General features: G+C 50.1%; 31 non-coding genes across 31 annotated transcripts; all 31 read right to left on the bottom strand.

Annotated features, from left to right (window-relative positions):
- Positions 1–415: 415 nt before the first annotated feature.
- Trnas-uga lies at positions 416–497 on the bottom strand. Its single transcript has one exon. It is a non-coding gene; the product is annotated as a tRNA-Ser (tRNA).
- A 657-nt stretch (positions 498–1,154) lies between these two features.
- On the bottom strand, positions 1,155–1,236 carry Trnas-cga. The gene has a single exon. It is a non-coding gene; the product is annotated as a tRNA-Ser (tRNA).
- Positions 1,237–1,359: 123 nt separating this feature from the next.
- Trnak-uuu lies at positions 1,360–1,432 on the bottom strand. Its single transcript has one exon. It is a non-coding gene; the product is annotated as a tRNA-Lys (tRNA).
- A 539-nt stretch (positions 1,433–1,971) lies between these two features.
- On the bottom strand, positions 1,972–2,044 carry Trnaf-gaa. The gene has a single exon. It is a non-coding gene; the product is annotated as a tRNA-Phe (tRNA).
- Positions 2,045–2,634: 590 nt separating this feature from the next.
- Trnas-uga lies at positions 2,635–2,716 on the bottom strand. Its single transcript has one exon. It is a non-coding gene; the product is annotated as a tRNA-Ser (tRNA).
- A 657-nt stretch (positions 2,717–3,373) lies between these two features.
- Positions 3,374–3,455, bottom strand: Trnas-cga. Its single transcript has one exon. It is a non-coding gene; the product is annotated as a tRNA-Ser (tRNA).
- Positions 3,456–3,578: 123 nt separating this feature from the next.
- Positions 3,579–3,651, bottom strand: Trnak-uuu. Its single transcript has one exon. It is a non-coding gene; the product is annotated as a tRNA-Lys (tRNA).
- A 539-nt stretch (positions 3,652–4,190) lies between these two features.
- Positions 4,191–4,263, bottom strand: Trnaf-gaa. The gene has a single exon. It is a non-coding gene; the product is annotated as a tRNA-Phe (tRNA).
- A 590-nt stretch (positions 4,264–4,853) lies between these two features.
- Positions 4,854–4,935, bottom strand: Trnas-uga. The gene has a single exon. It is a non-coding gene; the product is annotated as a tRNA-Ser (tRNA).
- Positions 4,936–5,592: 657 nt separating this feature from the next.
- On the bottom strand, positions 5,593–5,674 carry Trnas-cga. Its single transcript has one exon. It is a non-coding gene; the product is annotated as a tRNA-Ser (tRNA).
- Positions 5,675–5,797: 123 nt separating this feature from the next.
- On the bottom strand, positions 5,798–5,870 carry Trnak-uuu. Its single transcript has one exon. It is a non-coding gene; the product is annotated as a tRNA-Lys (tRNA).
- A 539-nt stretch (positions 5,871–6,409) lies between these two features.
- Positions 6,410–6,482, bottom strand: Trnaf-gaa. The gene has a single exon. It is a non-coding gene; the product is annotated as a tRNA-Phe (tRNA).
- Positions 6,483–7,072: 590 nt separating this feature from the next.
- Positions 7,073–7,154, bottom strand: Trnas-uga. The gene has a single exon. It is a non-coding gene; the product is annotated as a tRNA-Ser (tRNA).
- A 657-nt stretch (positions 7,155–7,811) lies between these two features.
- Positions 7,812–7,893, bottom strand: Trnas-cga. The gene has a single exon. It is a non-coding gene; the product is annotated as a tRNA-Ser (tRNA).
- Positions 7,894–8,016: 123 nt separating this feature from the next.
- On the bottom strand, positions 8,017–8,089 carry Trnak-uuu. The gene has a single exon. It is a non-coding gene; the product is annotated as a tRNA-Lys (tRNA).
- A 539-nt stretch (positions 8,090–8,628) lies between these two features.
- Positions 8,629–8,701, bottom strand: Trnaf-gaa. The gene has a single exon. It is a non-coding gene; the product is annotated as a tRNA-Phe (tRNA).
- A 590-nt stretch (positions 8,702–9,291) lies between these two features.
- Trnas-uga lies at positions 9,292–9,373 on the bottom strand. Its single transcript has one exon. It is a non-coding gene; the product is annotated as a tRNA-Ser (tRNA).
- Positions 9,374–10,030: 657 nt separating this feature from the next.
- On the bottom strand, positions 10,031–10,112 carry Trnas-cga. The gene has a single exon. It is a non-coding gene; the product is annotated as a tRNA-Ser (tRNA).
- A 123-nt stretch (positions 10,113–10,235) lies between these two features.
- Positions 10,236–10,308, bottom strand: Trnak-uuu. The gene has a single exon. It is a non-coding gene; the product is annotated as a tRNA-Lys (tRNA).
- Positions 10,309–10,847: 539 nt separating this feature from the next.
- On the bottom strand, positions 10,848–10,920 carry Trnaf-gaa. The gene has a single exon. It is a non-coding gene; the product is annotated as a tRNA-Phe (tRNA).
- Positions 10,921–11,510: 590 nt separating this feature from the next.
- Trnas-uga lies at positions 11,511–11,592 on the bottom strand. Its single transcript has one exon. It is a non-coding gene; the product is annotated as a tRNA-Ser (tRNA).
- A 657-nt stretch (positions 11,593–12,249) lies between these two features.
- Trnas-cga lies at positions 12,250–12,331 on the bottom strand. The gene has a single exon. It is a non-coding gene; the product is annotated as a tRNA-Ser (tRNA).
- A 123-nt stretch (positions 12,332–12,454) lies between these two features.
- Positions 12,455–12,527, bottom strand: Trnak-uuu. The gene has a single exon. It is a non-coding gene; the product is annotated as a tRNA-Lys (tRNA).
- A 539-nt stretch (positions 12,528–13,066) lies between these two features.
- Positions 13,067–13,139, bottom strand: Trnaf-gaa. Its single transcript has one exon. It is a non-coding gene; the product is annotated as a tRNA-Phe (tRNA).
- A 590-nt stretch (positions 13,140–13,729) lies between these two features.
- Trnas-uga lies at positions 13,730–13,811 on the bottom strand. Its single transcript has one exon. It is a non-coding gene; the product is annotated as a tRNA-Ser (tRNA).
- Positions 13,812–14,468: 657 nt separating this feature from the next.
- Positions 14,469–14,550, bottom strand: Trnas-cga. The gene has a single exon. It is a non-coding gene; the product is annotated as a tRNA-Ser (tRNA).
- Positions 14,551–14,673: 123 nt separating this feature from the next.
- Trnak-uuu lies at positions 14,674–14,746 on the bottom strand. Its single transcript has one exon. It is a non-coding gene; the product is annotated as a tRNA-Lys (tRNA).
- A 539-nt stretch (positions 14,747–15,285) lies between these two features.
- On the bottom strand, positions 15,286–15,358 carry Trnaf-gaa. Its single transcript has one exon. It is a non-coding gene; the product is annotated as a tRNA-Phe (tRNA).
- Positions 15,359–15,948: 590 nt separating this feature from the next.
- Trnas-uga lies at positions 15,949–16,030 on the bottom strand. The gene has a single exon. It is a non-coding gene; the product is annotated as a tRNA-Ser (tRNA).
- Positions 16,031–16,687: 657 nt separating this feature from the next.
- On the bottom strand, positions 16,688–16,769 carry Trnas-cga. Its single transcript has one exon. It is a non-coding gene; the product is annotated as a tRNA-Ser (tRNA).
- A 123-nt stretch (positions 16,770–16,892) lies between these two features.
- Trnak-uuu lies at positions 16,893–16,965 on the bottom strand. Its single transcript has one exon. It is a non-coding gene; the product is annotated as a tRNA-Lys (tRNA).
- Positions 16,966–17,236: the final 271 nt, after the last annotated feature.

The raw sequence follows: 17,236 nt of genomic DNA, 5'->3' as shown, positions 1-17,236 counted from the left end.
ATTCGTGTAATATTGACTTCGCTGACGCTAGCAAACCCGTGCTATATCGATGCCAGGGGCAACTCGTGTGCAGAGAACGAGACACGAGAAGGAGTGAGCCTCTCCACCGTATGAGAGGCAGTATCTAGCAGATACGCACGGTAAAACATTCCACCTGCGTTAGCTCATAAAGTGCTACACGTCATCGTCTGCAAGCTAAAATGGACACATCTGCACTGCCCAGTGAGGCGACACTTGCACTAACACCTGGTGGACGGCTGTGAGACGCGGAGATGAGCTGCGGCTTCTGGGCGCGACTGTAACGCTGCGCCCTGGATCAAATAACACTGTACATTGCTGGTGACCCACGTGTTTAGTAGTGACGCAACTGCTAGGATGCAGCTGAACGTCCGCCTTTTGAGAGCGAGAAAATTTTCGCAGCCGGCAGGACTCGAACCTACGCTCCCAGAGGGAATCTGATTTCAAGTCAGACGCCTTAACCACTCGGCCACGACTGCCGGTGGCGGAAGCGACTCCCGACAAGTGAAACCGCCATCTTCAGAAGCAATCTGATGGCACAAAACGGCGTGGCCTCACTCTTTTCTCTAGGGTTTCCATTAGCCGCTACGAAAGTGTAGTCATTTTCGCCCAGACAGGGACTTGAACCCAGGACCCTAACGCTCTACCGACTCAGCTATGCGGGCCCACGCACGAGCATTATCGTACAGCTGCGTGGTGTGCGAGTGATTCGCATGTCGTAATTACTGGCTTATGGCTCCAATGGCGACTTCACCGACTTCCCACTGACGCACCGCTGACGCTAGTTTTCTGGCGCCTTAAAACGATGGACATACCTCCAAGCAGCTGCGAGATCTTAAGAAAAGAAACGCTGCACCACTGCTTTTGCCGCACTCGAATGATTGAAATTGCGATTCTTAAAAAGAATCTGAAATGTTCGCTCTCTCCATCACTTTCGAGCACATCTGTGCTGCAGTACCAGCGTCAGTGTGAGGTGAACCGATAGCCACAGTAAGCAGCGGTCGTCGCGAAAACTCAGTATTCTTAAAACGGAAATTTTCGTCTTGTTGAGAATGGCGTCACTGGTTTGCACCCGCATTCGCCCACGCATGTCACATGTGTGCGAAAATGTTTGCTCCTCTTTACGCAAAATCGCACGCAGCCGGTAGGATTCGAACCTACGCTCCCACAGGGAATCTGATTTCGAGTCGGACGCCTTAACCACTCGGCCACGACTGCCTTTAGCGCGATGCAACTGCTACCGTTTAAAGCACTGTGGTGTCAGAAAACGGCGTAGCTGCATTATTTTCCGTAACGTTTCCAGCGCTACCAGACGAATCGCTACCAAAGTATTAAAATCTCCACCTGGACAGGGACTTGAACCCTGGACCCTTAGCTTAAACGCCTAATGCTCTACCGACTGAGCTATCCGGGCTCACACGACGCTGTGAAACCTCCCACGATGCACAACTATACATTGACTCATGTCCTTTACTGTTGTGCAATCGCTGTATGGGGCTGTTACTAATAAAACGTCGCCTAAATGCTGTCTACAAACTTATTGCGCTAAGCTCGTAACACACTATCGAAGACTGCTGGCACATGATGCAACAACAAATTGCACCAGTTGTTACGTCTCATACGTTGGAGCAGAGAATTTACGTGTTTTGTCGACACTCACTGGGCAATTGGAAAATTCACAAGCATTTCGAATGCAATGTTTCCCACGTTTTCGCTCATTTCACGGTTCCGTTGAAGACGTTCTTCACCACCTGACACAGAAAAAGGAATGCAGTCGGTAGGATATTTTTAATCCTTTTGCTTCTAAGGGAGTTAGTTGTCTAGTGAGTTCCTCTTACGGCATGCACTAGGCAACCAGAACAGCTACAGGAGAGAGTCATTTTTGTTGTCAGCGGTAGTTGCATTATCACAAACGCAGAGTAATTCCATTGGCGTCGCATCAAAATGAATACCTGCCGAAACCCGGGATCGAACCAGGGACCTTTAGATCTTCAGTCTAACGCTCTCCCAACTGAGCTATTTCGGCTGACGTTCAAGGCGGCCATTTGCATGTGTTCGTTCACGTCTGCCTCGTTGCCAGTTTCACAGTCACCTTCGTCTGATAAGACACAGGGGCGCTGAAAGGCGAGCAGGCGATGCAGTGAAGTTCCACACACATTTCTTCTGCTTCCGTCATCGTAACAAGCAAACATGTCGACTCGATTCGTGTAATATTGACTTCGCTGACGCTAGCAAACCCGTGCTATATCGATGCCAGGGGCAACTCGTGTGCAGAGAACGAGACACGAGAAGGAGTGAGCCTCTCCACCGTATGAGAGGCAGTATCTAGCAGATACGCACGGTAAAACATTCCACCTGCGTTAGCTCATAAAGTGCTACACGTCATCGTCTGCAAGCTAAAATGGACACATCTGCACTGCCCAGTGAGGCGACACTTGCACTAACACCTGGTGGACGGCTGTGAGACGCGGAGATGAGCTGCGGCTTCTGGGCGCGACTGTAACGCTGCGCCCTGGATCAAATAACACTGTACATTGCTGGTGACCCACGTGTTTAGTAGTGACGCAACTGCTAGGATGCAGCTGAACGTCCGCCTTTTGAGAGCGAGAAAATTTTCGCAGCCGGCAGGACTCGAACCTACGCTCCCAGAGGGAATCTGATTTCAAGTCAGACGCCTTAACCACTCGGCCACGACTGCCGGTGGCGGAAGCGACTCCCGACAAGTGAAACCGCCATCTTCAGAAGCAATCTGATGGCACAAAACGGCGTGGCCTCACTCTTTTCTCTAGGGTTTCCATTAGCCGCTACGAAAGTGTAGTCATTTTCGCCCAGACAGGGACTTGAACCCAGGACCCTAACGCTCTACCGACTCAGCTATGCGGGCCCACGCACGAGCATTATCGTACAGCTGCGTGGTGTGCGAGTGATTCGCATGTCGTAATTACTGGCTTATGGCTCCAATGGCGACTTCACCGACTTCCCACTGACGCACCGCTGACGCTAGTTTTCTGGCGCCTTAAAACGATGGACATACCTCCAAGCAGCTGCGAGATCTTAAGAAAAGAAACGCTGCACCACTGCTTTTGCCGCACTCGAATGATTGAAATTGCGATTCTTAAAAAGAATCTGAAATGTTCGCTCTCTCCATCACTTTCGAGCACATCTGTGCTGCAGTACCAGCGTCAGTGTGAGGTGAACCGATAGCCACAGTAAGCAGCGGTCGTCGCGAAAACTCAGTATTCTTAAAACGGAAATTTTCGTCTTGTTGAGAATGGCGTCACTGGTTTGCACCCGCATTCGCCCACGCATGTCACATGTGTGCGAAAATGTTTGCTCCTCTTTACGCAAAATCGCACGCAGCCGGTAGGATTCGAACCTAGGCTCCCACAGGGAATCTGATTTCGAGTCGGACGCCTTAACCACTCGGCCACGACTGCCTTTAGCGCGATGCAACTGCTACCGTTTAAAGCACTGTGGTGTCAGAAAACGGCGTAGCTGCATTATTTTCCGTAACGTTTCCAGCGCTACCAGACGAATCGCTACCAAAGTATTAAAATCTCCACCTGGACAGGGACTTGAACCCTGGACCCTTAGCTTAAACGCCTAATGCTCTACCGACTGAGCTATCCGGGCTCACACGACGCTGTGAAACCTCCCACGATGCACAACTATACATTGACTCATGTCCTTTACTGTTGTGCAATCGCTGTATGGGGCTGTTACTAATAAAACGTCGCCTAAATGCTGTCTACAAACTTATTGCGCTAAGCTCGTAACACACTATCGAAGACTGCTGGCACATGATGCAACAACAAATTGCACCAGTTGTTACGTCTCATACGTTGGAGCAGAGAATTTACGTGTTTTGTCGACACTCACTGGGCAATTGGAAAATTCACAAGCATTTCGAATGCAATGTTTCCCACGTTTTCGCTCATTTCACGGTTCCGTTGAAGACGTTCTTCACCACCTGACACAGAAAAAGGAATGCAGTCGGTAGGATATTTTTAATCCTTTTGCTTCTAAGGGAGTTAGTTGTCTAGTGAGTTCCTCTTACGGCATGCACTAGGCAACCAGAACAGCTACAGGAGAGAGTCATTTTTGTTGTCAGCGGTAGTTGCATTATCACAAACGCAGAGTAATTCCATTGGCGTCGCATCAAAATGAATACCTGCCGAAACCCGGGATCGAACCAGGGACCTTTAGATCTTCAGTCTAACGCTCTCCCAACTGAGCTATTTCGGCTGACGTTCAAGGCGGCCATTTGCATGTGTTCGTTCACGTCTGCCTCGTTGCCAGTTTCACAGTCACCTTCGTCTGATAAGACACAGGGGCGCTGAAAGGCGAGCAGGCGATGCAGTGAAGTTCCACACACATTTCTTCTGCTTCCGTCATCGTAACAAGCAAACATGTCGACTCGATTCGTGTAATATTGACTTCGCTGACGCTAGCAAACCCGTGCTATATCGATGCCAGGGGCAACTCGTGTGCAGAGAACGAGACACGAGAAGGAGTGAGCCTCTCCACCGTATGAGAGGCAGTATCTAGCAGATACGCACGGTAAAACATTCCACCTGCGTTAGCTCATAAAGTGCTACACGTCATCGTCTGCAAGCTAAAATGGACACATCTGCACTGCCCAGTGAGGCGACACTTGCACTAACACCTGGTGGACGGCTGTGAGACGCGGAGATGAGCTGCGGCTTCTGGGCGCGACTGTAACGCTGCGCCCTGGATCAAATAACACTGTACATTGCTGGTGACCCACGTGTTTAGTAGTGACGCAACTGCTAGGATGCAGCTGAACGTCCGCCTTTTGAGAGCGAGAAAATTTTCGCAGCCGGCAGGACTCGAACCTACGCTCCCAGAGGGAATCTGATTTCAAGTCAGACGCCTTAACCACTCGGCCACGACTGCCGGTGGCGGAAGCGACTCCCGACAAGTGAAACCGCCATCTTCAGAAGCAATCTGATGGCACAAAACGGCGTGGCCTCACTCTTTTCTCTAGGGTTTCCATTAGCCGCTACGAAAGTGTAGTCATTTTCGCCCAGACAGGGACTTGAACCCAGGACCCTAACGCTCTACCGACTCAGCTATGCGGGCCCACGCACGAGCATTATCGTACAGCTGCGTGGTGTGCGAGTGATTCGCATGTCGTAATTACTGGCTTATGGCTCCAATGGCGACTTCACCGACTTCCCACTGACGCACCGCTGACGCTAGTTTTCTGGCGCCTTAAAACGATGGACATACCTCCAAGCAGCTGCGAGATCTTAAGAAAAGAAACGCTGCACCACTGCTTTTGCCGCACTCGAATGATTGAAATTGCGATTCTTAAAAAGAATCTGAAATGTTCGCTCTCTCCATCACTTTCGAGCACATCTGTGCTGCAGTACCAGCGTCAGTGTGAGGTGAACCGATAGCCACAGTAAGCAGCGGTCGTCGCGAAAACTCAGTATTCTTAAAACGGAAATTTTCGTCTTGTTGAGAATGGCGTCACTGGTTTGCACCCGCATTCGCCCACGCATGTCACATGTGTGCGAAAATGTTTGCTCCTCTTTACGCAAAATCGCACGCAGCCGGTAGGATTCGAACCTACGCTCCCACAGGGAATCTGATTTCGAGTCGGACGCCTTAACCACTCGGCCACGACTGCCTTTAGCGCGATGCAACTGCTACCGTTTAAAGCACTGTGGTGTCAGAAAACGGCGTAGCTGCATTATTTTCCGTAACGTTTCCAGCGCTACCAGACGAATCGCTACCAAAGTATTAAAATCTCCACCTGGACAGGGACTTGAACCCTGGACCCTTAGCTTAAACGCCTAATGCTCTACCGACTGAGCTATCCGGGCTCACACGACGCTGTGAAACCTCCCACGATGCACAACTATACATTGACTCATGTCCTTTACTGTTGTGCAATCGCTGTATGGGGCTGTTACTAATAAAACGTCGCCTAAATGCTGTCTACAAACTTATTGCGCTAAGCTCGTAACACACTATCGAAGACTGCTGGCACATGATGCAACAACAAATTGCACCAGTTGTTACGTCTCATACGTTGGAGCAGAGAATTTACGTGTTTTGTCGACACTCACTGGGCAATTGGAAAATTCACAAGCATTTCGAATGCAATGTTTCCCACGTTTTCGCTCATTTCACGGTTCCGTTGAAGACGTTCTTCACCACCTGACACAGAAAAAGGAATGCAGTCGGTAGGATATTTTTAATCCTTTTGCTTCTAAGGGAGTTAGTTGTCTAGTGAGTTCCTCTTACGGCATGCACTAGGCAACCAGAACAGCTACAGGAGAGAGTCATTTTTGTTGTCAGCGGTAGTTGCATTATCACAAACGCAGAGTAATTCCATTGGCGTCGCATCAAAATGAATACCTGCCGAAACCCGGGATCGAACCAGGGACCTTTAGATCTTCAGTCTAACGCTCTCCCAACTGAGCTATTTCGGCTGACGTTCAAGGCGGCCATTTGCATGTGTTCGTTCACGTCTGCCTCGTTGCCAGTTTCACAGTCACCTTCGTCTGATAAGACACAGGGGCGCTGAAAGGCGAGCAGGCGATGCAGTGAAGTTCCACACACATTTCTTCTGCTTCCGTCATCGTAACAAGCAAACATGTCGACTCGATTCGTGTAATATTGACTTCGCTGACGCTAGCAAACCCGTGCTATATCGATGCCAGGGGCAACTCGTGTGCAGAGAACGAGACACGAGAAGGAGTGAGCCTCTCCACCGTATGAGAGGCAGTATCTAGCAGATACGCACGGTAAAACATTCCACCTGCGTTAGCTCATAAAGTGCTACACGTCATCGTCTGCAAGCTAAAATGGACACATCTGCACTGCCCAGTGAGGCGACACTTGCACTAACACCTGGTGGACGGCTGTGAGACGCGGAGATGAGCTGCGGCTTCTGGGCGCGACTGTAACGCTGCGCCCTGGATCAAATAACACTGTACATTGCTGGTGACCCACGTGTTTAGTAGTGACGCAACTGCTAGGATGCAGCTGAACGTCCGCCTTTTGAGAGCGAGAAAATTTTCGCAGCCGGCAGGACTCGAACCTACGCTCCCAGAGGGAATCTGATTTCAAGTCAGACGCCTTAACCACTCGGCCACGACTGCCGGTGGCGGAAGCGACTCCCGACAAGTGAAACCGCCATCTTCAGAAGCAATCTGATGGCACAAAACGGCGTGGCCTCACTCTTTTCTCTAGGGTTTCCATTAGCCGCTACGAAAGTGTAGTCATTTTCGCCCAGACAGGGACTTGAACCCAGGACCCTAACGCTCTACCGACTCAGCTATGCGGGCCCACGCACGAGCATTATCGTACAGCTGCGTGGTGTGCGAGTGATTCGCATGTCGTAATTACTGGCTTATGGCTCCAATGGCGACTTCACCGACTTCCCACTGACGCACCGCTGACGCTAGTTTTCTGGCGCCTTAAAACGATGGACATACCTCCAAGCAGCTGCGAGATCTTAAGAAAAGAAACGCTGCACCACTGCTTTTGCCGCACTCGAATGATTGAAATTGCGATTCTTAAAAAGAATCTGAAATGTTCGCTCTCTCCATCACTTTCGAGCACATCTGTGCTGCAGTACCAGCGTCAGTGTGAGGTGAACCGATAGCCACAGTAAGCAGCGGTCGTCGCGAAAACTCAGTATTCTTAAAACGGAAATTTTCGTCTTGTTGAGAATGGCGTCACTGGTTTGCACCCGCATTCGCCCACGCATGTCACATGTGTGCGAAAATGTTTGCTCCTCTTTACGCAAAATCGCACGCAGCCGGTAGGATTCGAACCTAGGCTCCCACAGGGAATCTGATTTCGAGTCGGACGCCTTAACCACTCGGCCACGACTGCCGTTAGCGCGGTGCAACTGCTACCGTTTAAAGCACTGTGGTGTCAGAAAACGGCGTAGCTGCATTATTTTCCGTAACGTTTCCAGCGCTACCAGACGAATCGCTACCAAAGTATTAAAATCTCCACCTGGACAGGGACTTGAACCCTGGACCCTTAGCTTAAACGCCTAATGCTCTACCGACTGAGCTATCCGGGCTCACACGACGCTGTGAAACCTCCCACGATGCACAACTATACATTGACTCATGTCCTTTACTGTTGTGCAATCGCTGTATGGGGCTGTTACTAATAAAACGTCGCCTAAATGCTGTCTACAAACTTATCGCGCTAAGCTCGTAACACACTATCGAAGACTGCTGGCACATGATGCAACAACAAATTGCACCAGTTGTTACGTCTCATACGTTGGAGCAGAGAATTTACGTGTTTTGTCGACACTCACTGGGCAATTGGAAAATTCACAAGCATTTCGAATGCAATGTTTCCCACGTTTTCGCTCATTTCACGGTTCCGTTGAAGACGTTCTTCACCACCTGACACAGAAAAAGGAATGCAGTCGGTAGGATATTTTTAATCCTTTTGCTTCTAAGGGAGTTAGTTGTCTAGTGAGTTCCTCTTACGGCATGCACTAGGCAACCAGAACAGCTACAGGAGAGAGTCATTTTTGTTGTCAGCGGTAGTTGCATTATCACAAACGCAGAGTAATTCCATTGGCGTCGCATCAAAATGAATACCTGCCGAAACCCGGGATCGAACCAGGGACCTTTAGATCTTCAGTCTAACGCTCTCCCAACTGAGCTATTTCGGCTGACGTTCAAGGCGGCCATTTGCATGTGTTCGTTCACGTCTGCCTCGTTGCCAGTTTCACAGTCACCTTCGTCTGATAAGACACAGGGGCGCTGAAAGGCGAGCAGGCGATGCAGTGAAGTTCCACACACATTTCTTCTGCTTCCGTCATCGTAACAAGCAAACATGTCGACTCGATTCGTGTAATATTGACTTCGCTGACGCTAGCAAACCCGTGCTATATCGATGCCAGGGGCAACTCGTGTGCAGAGAACGAGACACGAGAAGGAGTGAGCCTCTCCACCGTATGAGAGGCAGTATCTAGCAGATACGCACGGTAAAACATTCCACCTGCGTTAGCTCATAAAGTGCTACACGTCATCGTCTGCAAGCTAAAATGGACACATCTGCACTGCCCAGTGAGGCGACACTTGCACCAACACCTGGTGGACGGCTGTGAGACGCGGAGATGAGCTGCGGCTTCTGGGCGCGACTGTAACGCTGCGCCCTGGATCAAATAACACTGTACATTGCTGGTGACCCACGTGTTTAGTAGTGACGCAACTGCTAGGATGCAGCTGAACGTCCGCCTTTTGAGAGCGAGAAAATTTTCGCAGCCGGCAGGACTCGAACCTACGCTCCCAGAGGGAATCTGATTTCAAGTCAGACGCCTTAACCACTCGGCCACGACTGCCGGTGGCGGAAGCGACTCCCGACAAGTGAAACCGCCATCTTCAGAAGCAATCTGATGGCACAAAACGGCGTGGCCTCACTCTTTTCTCTAGGGTTTCCATTAGCCGCTACGAAAGTGTAGTCATTTTCGCCCAGACAGGGACTTGAACCCAGGACCCTAACGCTCTACCGACTCAGCTATGCGGGCCCACGCACGAGCATTATCGTACAGCTGCGTGGTGTGCGAGTGATTCGCATGTCGTAATTACTGGCTTATGGCTCCAATGGCGACTTCACCGACTTCCCACTGACGCACCGCTGACGCTAGTTTTCTGGCGCCTTAAAACGATGGACATACCTCCAAGCAGCTGCGAGATCTTAAGAAAAGAAACGCTGCACCACTGCTTTTGCCGCACTCGAATGATTGAAATTGCGATTCTTAAAAAGAATCTGAAATGTTCGCTCTCTCCATCACTTTCGAGCACATCTGTGCTGCAGTACCAGCGTCAGTGTGAGGTGAACCGATAGCCACAGTAAGCAGCGGTCGTCGCGAAAACTCAGTATTCTTAAAACGGAAATTTTCGTCTTGTTGAGAATGGCGTCACTGGTTTGCACCCGCATTCGCCCACGCATGTCACATGTGTGCGAAAATGTTTGCTCCTCTTTACGCAAAATCGCACGCAGCCGGTAGGATTCGAACCTACGCTCCCACAGGGAATCTGATTTCGAGTCGGACGCCTTAACCACTCGGCCACGACTGCCGTTAGCGCGGTGCAACTGCTACCGTTTAAAGCACTGTGGTGTCAGAAAACGGCGTAGCTGCATTATTTTCCGTAACGTTTCCAGCGCTACCAGACGAATCGCTACCAAAGTATTAAAATCTCCACCTGGACAGGGACTTGAACCCTGGACCCTTAGCTTAAACGCCTAATGCTCTACCGACTGAGCTATCCGGGCTCACACGACGCTGTGAAACCTCCCACGATGCACAACTATACATTGACTCATGTCCTTTACTGTTGTGCAATCGCTGTATGGGGCTGTTACTAATAAAACGTCGCCTAAATGCTGTCTACAAACTTATCGCGCTAAGCTCGTAACACACTATCGAAGACTGCTGGCACATGATGCAACAACAAATTGCACCAGTTGTTACGTCTCATACGTTGGAGCAGAGAATTTACGTGTTTTGTCGACACTCACTGGGCAATTGGAAAATTCACAAGCATTTCGAATGCAATGTTTCCCACGTTTTCGCTCATTTCACGGTTCCGTTGAAGACGTTCTTCACCACCTGACACAGAAAAAGGAATGCAGCCGGTAGGATATTTTTAATCCTTTTGCTTCTAAGGGAGTTAGTTGTCTAGTGAGTTCCTCTTACGGCATGCACTAGGCAACCAGAACAGCTACAGGAGAGAGTCATTTTTGTTGTCAGCGGTAGTTGCATTATCACAAACGCAGAGTAATTCCATTGGCGTCGCATCAAAATGAATACCTGCCGAAACCCGGGATCGAACCAGGGACCTTTAGATCTTCAGTCTAACGCTCTCCCAACTGAGCTATTTCGGCTGACGTTCAAGGCGGCCATTTGCATGTGTTCGTTCACGTCTGCCTCGTTGCCAGTTTCACAGTCACCTTCGTCTGATAAGACACAGGGGCGCTGAAAGGCGAGCAGGCGATGCAGTGAAGTTCCACACACATTTCTTCTGCTTCCGTCATCGTAACAAGCAAACATGTCGACTCGATTCGTGTAATATTGACTTCGCTGACGCTAGCAAACCCGTGCTATATCGATGCCAGGGGCAACTCGTGTGCAGAGAACGAGACACGAGAAGGAGTGAGCCTCTCCACCGTATGAGAGGCAGTATCTAGCAGATACGCACGGTAAAACATTCCACCTGCGTTAGCTCATAAATTGCTACACGTCATCGTCTGCAAGCTAAAATGGACACATCTGCACTGCCCAGTGAGGCGACACTTGCACTAACACCTGGTGGACGGCTGTGAGACGCGGAGATGAGCTGCGGCTTCTGGGCGCGACTGTAACGCTGCGCCCTGGATCAAATAACACTGTACATTGCTGGTGACCCACGTGTTTAGTAGTGACGCAACTGCTAGGATGCAGCTGAACGTCCGCCTTTTGAGAGCGAGAAAATTTTCGCAGCCGGCAGGACTCGAACCTACGCTCCCAGAGGGAATCTGATTTCAAGTCAGACGCCTTAACCACTCGGCCACGACTGCCGGTGGCGGAAGCGACTCCCGACAAGTGAAACCGCCATCTTCAGAAGCAATCTGATGGCACAAAACGGCGTGGCCTCACTCTTTTCTCTAGGGTTTCCATTAGCCGCTACGAAAGTGTAGTCATTTTCGCCCAGACAGGGACTTGAACCCAGGACCCTAACGCTCTACCGACTCAGCTATGCGGGCCCACGCACGAGCATTATCGTACAGCTGCGTGGTGTGCGAGTGATTCGCATGTCGTAATTACTGGCTTATGGCTCCAATGGCGACTTCACCGACTTCCCACTGACGCACCGCTGACGCTAGTTTTCTGGCGCCTTAAAACGATGGACATACCTCCAAGCAGCTGCGAGATCTTAAGAAAAGAAACGCTGCACCACTGCTTTTGCCGCACTCGAATGATTGAAATTGCGATTCTTAAAAAGAATCTGAAATGTTCGCTCTCTCCATCACTTTCGAGCACATCTGTGCTGCAGTACCAGCGTCAGTGTGAGGTGAACCGATAGCCACAGTAAGCAGCGGTCGTCGCGAAAACTCAGTATTCTTAAAACGGAAATTTTCGTCTTGTTGAGAATGGCGTCACTGGTTTGCACCCGCATTCGCCCACGCATGTCACATGTGTGCGAAAATGTTTGCTCCTCTTTACGCAAAATCGCACGCAGCCGGTAGGATTCGAACCTACGCTCCCACAGGGAATCTGATTTCGAGTCGGACGCCTTAACCACTCGGCCACGACTGCCGTTAGCGCGGTGCAACTGCTACCGTTTAAAGCACTGTGGTGTCAGAAAACGGCGTAGCTGCATTATTTTCCGTAACGTTTCCAGCGCTACCAGACTAATCGCTACCAAAGTATTAAAATCTCCACCTGGACAGGGACTTGAACCCTGGACCCTTAGCTTAAACGCCTAATGCTCTACCGACTGAGCTATCCGGGCTCACACGACGCTGTGAAACCTCCCACGATGCACAACTATACATTGACTCATGTCCTTTACTGTTGTGCAATCGCTGTATGGGGCTGTTACTAATAAAACGTCGCCTAAATGCTGTCTACAAACTTATCGCGCTAAGCTCGTAACACACTATCGAAGACTGCTGGCACATGATGCAACAACAAATTGCACCAGTTGTTACGTCTCATACGTTGGAGCAGAGAATTTACGTGTTTTGTCGACACTCACTGGGCAATTGGAAAATTCACAAGCATTTCGAATGCAATGTTTCCCACGTTTTCGCTCATTTCACGGTTCCGTTGAAGACGTTCTTCACCACCTGACACAGAAAAAGGAATGCAGTCGGTAGGATATTTTTAATCCTTTTGCTTCTAAGGGAGTTAGTTGTCTAGTGAGTTCCTCTTACGGCATGCACTAGGCAACCAGAACAGCTACAGGAGAGAGTCATTTTTGTTGTCAGCGGTAGTTGCATTATCACAAACGCAGAGTAATTCCATTGGCGTCGCATCAAAATGAATACCTGCCGAAACCCGGGATCGAACCAGGGACCTTTAGATCTTCAGTCTAACGCTCTCCCAACTGAGCTATTTCGGCTGACGTTCAAGGCGGCCATTTGCATGTGTTCGTTCACGTCTGCCTCGTTGCCAGTTTCACAGTCACCTTCGTCTGATAAGACACAGGGGCGCTGAAAGGCGAGCAGGCGATGCAGTGAAGTTCCACACACATTTCTTCTGCTTCCGTCATCGTAACAAGCAAACATGTCGACTCGATTCGTGTAATATTGACTTCGCTGACGCTAGCAAACCCGTGCTATATCGATGCCAGGGGCAACTCGTGTGCAGAGAACGAGACACGAGAAGGAGTGAGCCTCTCCACCGTATGAGAGGCAGTATCTAGCAGATACGCACGGTAAAACATTCCACCTGCGTTAGCTCATAAATTGCTACACGTCATCGTCTGCAAGCTAAAATGGACACATCTGCACTGCCCAGTGAGGCGACACTTGCACTAACACCTGGTGGACGGCTGTGAGACGCGGAGATGAGCTGCGGCTTCTGGGCGCGACTGTAACGCTGCGCCCTGGATCAAATAACACTGTACATTGCTGGTGACCCACGTGTTTAGTAGTGACGCAACTGCTAGGATGCAGCTGAACGTCCGCCTTTTGAGAGCGAGAAAATTTTCGCAGCCGGCAGGACTCGAACCTACGCTCCCAGAGGGAATCTGATTTCAAGTCAGACGCCTTAACCACTCGGCCACGACTGCCGGTGGCGGAAGCGACTCCCGACAAGTGAAACCGCCATCTTCAGAAGCAATCTGATGGCACAAAACGGCGTGGCCTCACTCTTTTCTCTAGGGTTTCCATTAGCCGCTACGAAAGTGTAGTCATTTTCGCCCAGACAGGGACTTGAACCCAGGACCCTAACGCTCTACCGACTCAGCTATGCGGGCCCACGCACGAGCATTATCGTACAGCTGCGTGGTGTGCGAGTGATTCGCATGTCGTAATTACTGGCTTATGGCTCCAATGGCGACTTCACCGACTTCCCACTGACGCACCGCTGACGCTAGTTTTCTGGCGCCTTAAAACGATGGACATACCTCCAAGCAGCTGCGAGATCTTAAGAAAAGAAACGCTGCACCACTGCTTTTGCCGCACTCGAATGATTGAAATTGCGATTCTTAAAAAGAATCTGAAATGTTCGCTCTCTCCATCACTTTCGAGCACATCTGTGCTGCAGTACCAGCGTCAGTGTGAGGTGAACCGATAGCCACAGTAAGCAGCGGTCGTCGCGAAAACTCAGTATTCTTAAAACGGAAATTTTCGTCTTGTTGAGAATGGCGTCACTGGTTTGCACCCGCATTCGCCCACGCATGTCACATGTGTGCGAAAATGTTTGCTCCTCTTTACGCAAAATCGCACGCAGCCGGTAGGATTCGAACCTACGCTCCCACAGGGAATCTGATTTCGAGTCGGACGCCTTAACCACTCGGCCACGACTGCCGTTAGCGCGGTGCAACTGCTACCGTTTAAAGCACTGTGGTGTCAGAAAACGGCGTAGCTGCATTATTTTCCGTAACGTTTCCAGCGCTACCAGACTAATCGCTACCAAAGTATTAAAATCTCCACCTGGACAGGGACTTGAACCCTGGACCCTTAGCTTAAACGCCTAATGCTCTACCGACTGAGCTATCCGGGCTCACACGACGCTGTGAAACCTCCCACGATGCACAACTATACATTGACTCATGTCCTTTACTGTTGTGCAATCGCTGTATGGGGCTGTTACTAATAAAACGTCGCCTAAATGCTGTCTACAAACTTATCGCGCTAAGCTCGTAACACACTATCGAAGACTGCTGGCACATGATGCAACAACAAATTGCACCAGTTGTTACGTCTCATACGTTGGAGCAGAGAATTTACGTGTTTTGTCGACACTCACTGGGCAATTGGAAAATTCACAAGCATTTCGAATGCAATGTTTCCCACGTTTTCGCTCATTTCACGGTTCCGTTGAAGACGTTCTTCACCACCTGACACAGAAAAAGGAATGCAGTCGGTAGGATATTTTTAATCCTTTTGCTTCTAAGGGAGTTAGTTGTCTAGTGAGTTCCTCTTACGGCATGCACTAGGCAACCAGAACAGCTACAGGAGAGAGTCATTTTTGTTGTCAGCGGTAGTTGCATTATCACAAACGCAGAGTAATTCCATTGGCGTCGCATCAAAATGAATACCTGCCGAAACCCGGGATCGAACCAGGGACCTTTAGATCTTCAGTCTAACGCTCTCCCAACTGAGCTATTTCGGCTGACGTTCAAGGCGGCCATTTGCATGTGTTCGTTCACGTCTGCCTCGTTGCCAGTTTCACAGTCACCTTCGTCTGATAAGACACAGGGGCGCTGAAAGGCGAGCAGGCGATGCAGTGAAGTTCCACACACATTTCTTCTGCTTCCGTCATCGTAACAAGCAAACATGTCGACTCGATTCGTGTAATATTGACTTCGCTGACGCTAGCAAACCCGTGCTATATCGATGCCAGGGGCAACTCGTGTGCAGAGAACGAGACACGAGAAGGAGTGAGCCTCTCCACCGTATGAGAGGCAGTATCTAGCAGATACGCACGGTAAAACATTCCACCTGCGTTAGCTCATAAATTGCTACACGTCATCGTCTGCAAGCTAAAATGGACACATCTGCACTGCCCAGTGAGGCGACACTTGCACTAACACCTGGTGGACGGCTGTGAGACGCGGAGATGAGCTGCGGCTTCTGGGCGCGACTGTAACGCTGCGCCCTGGATCAAATAACACTGTACATTGCTGGTGACCCACGTGTTTAGTAGTGACGCAACTGCTAGGATGCAGCTGAACGTCCGCCTTTTGAGAGCGAGAAAATTTTCGCAGCCGGCAGGACTCGAACCTACGCTCCCAGAGGGAATCTGATTTCAAGTCAGACGCCTTAACCACTCGGCCACGACTGCCGGTGGCGGAAGCGACTCCCGACAAGTGAAACCGCCATCTTCAGAAGCAATCTGATGGCACAAAACGGCGTGGCCTCACTCTTTTCTCTAGGGTTTCCATTAGCCGCTACGAAAGTGTAGTCATTTTCGCCCAGACAGGGACTTGAACCCAGGACCCTAACGCTCTACCGACTCAGCTATGCGGGCCCACGCACGAGCATTATCGTACAGCTGCGTGGTGTGCGAGTGATTCGCATGTCGTAATTACTGGCTTATGGCTCCAATGGCGACTTCACCGACTTCCCACTGACGCACCGCTGACGCTAGTTTTCTGGCGCCTTAAAACGATGGACATACCTCCAAGCAGCTGCGAGATCTTAAGAAAAGAAACGCTGCACCACTGCTTTTGCCGCACTCGAATGATTGAAATTGCGATTCTTAAAAAGAATCTGAAATGTTCGCTCTCTCCATCACTTTCGAGCACATCTGTGCTGCAGTACCAGCGTCAGTGTGAGGTGAACCGATAGCCACAGTAAGCAGCGGTCGTCGCGAAAACTCAGTATTCTTAAAACGGAAATTTTCGTCTTGTTGAGAATGGCGTCACTGGTTTGCACCCGCATTCGCCCACGCATGTCACATGTGTGCGAAAATGTTTGCTCCTCTTTACGCAAAATCGCACGCAGCCGGTAGGATTCGAACCTACGCTCCCACAGGGAATCTGATTTCGAGTCGGACGCCTTAACCACTCGGCCACGACTGCCGTTAGCGCGGTGCAACTGCTACCGTTTAAAGCACTGTGGTGTCAGAAAACGGCGTAGCTGCATTATTTTCCGTAACGTTTCCAGCGCTACCAGACTAATCGCTACCAAAGTATTAAAATCTCCACCTGGACAGGGACTTGAACCCTGGACCCTTAGCTTAAACGCCTAATGCTCTACCGACTGAGCTATCCGGGCTCACACGACGCTGTGAAACCTCCCACGATGCACAACTATACATTGACTCATGTCCTTTACTGTTGTGCAATCGCTGTATGGGGCTGTTACTAATAAAACGTCGCCTAAATGCTGTCTACAAACTTATCGCGCTAAGCTCGTAACACACTATCGAAGACTGCTGGCACATGATGCAACAACAAATTGCACCAGTTGTTACGTCTCATACGTTGGAGCAGAGAATTTACGTGTTTTGTCGACACTCACTGGGCAATTGGAAAATTCACAAGCA

This window comes from Schistocerca piceifrons, unplaced genomic scaffold (assembly GCF_021461385.2).
Source record: "Schistocerca piceifrons isolate TAMUIC-IGC-003096 unplaced genomic scaffold, iqSchPice1.1 HiC_scaffold_443, whole genome shotgun sequence".
Taxonomy (NCBI): Eukaryota; Metazoa; Arthropoda; class Insecta; order Orthoptera; family Acrididae; genus Schistocerca; species Schistocerca piceifrons.
The sequence above is the reverse complement of the archived record's forward strand: the minus strand, read 5'-3'. Positions and strand labels throughout refer to the sequence as shown.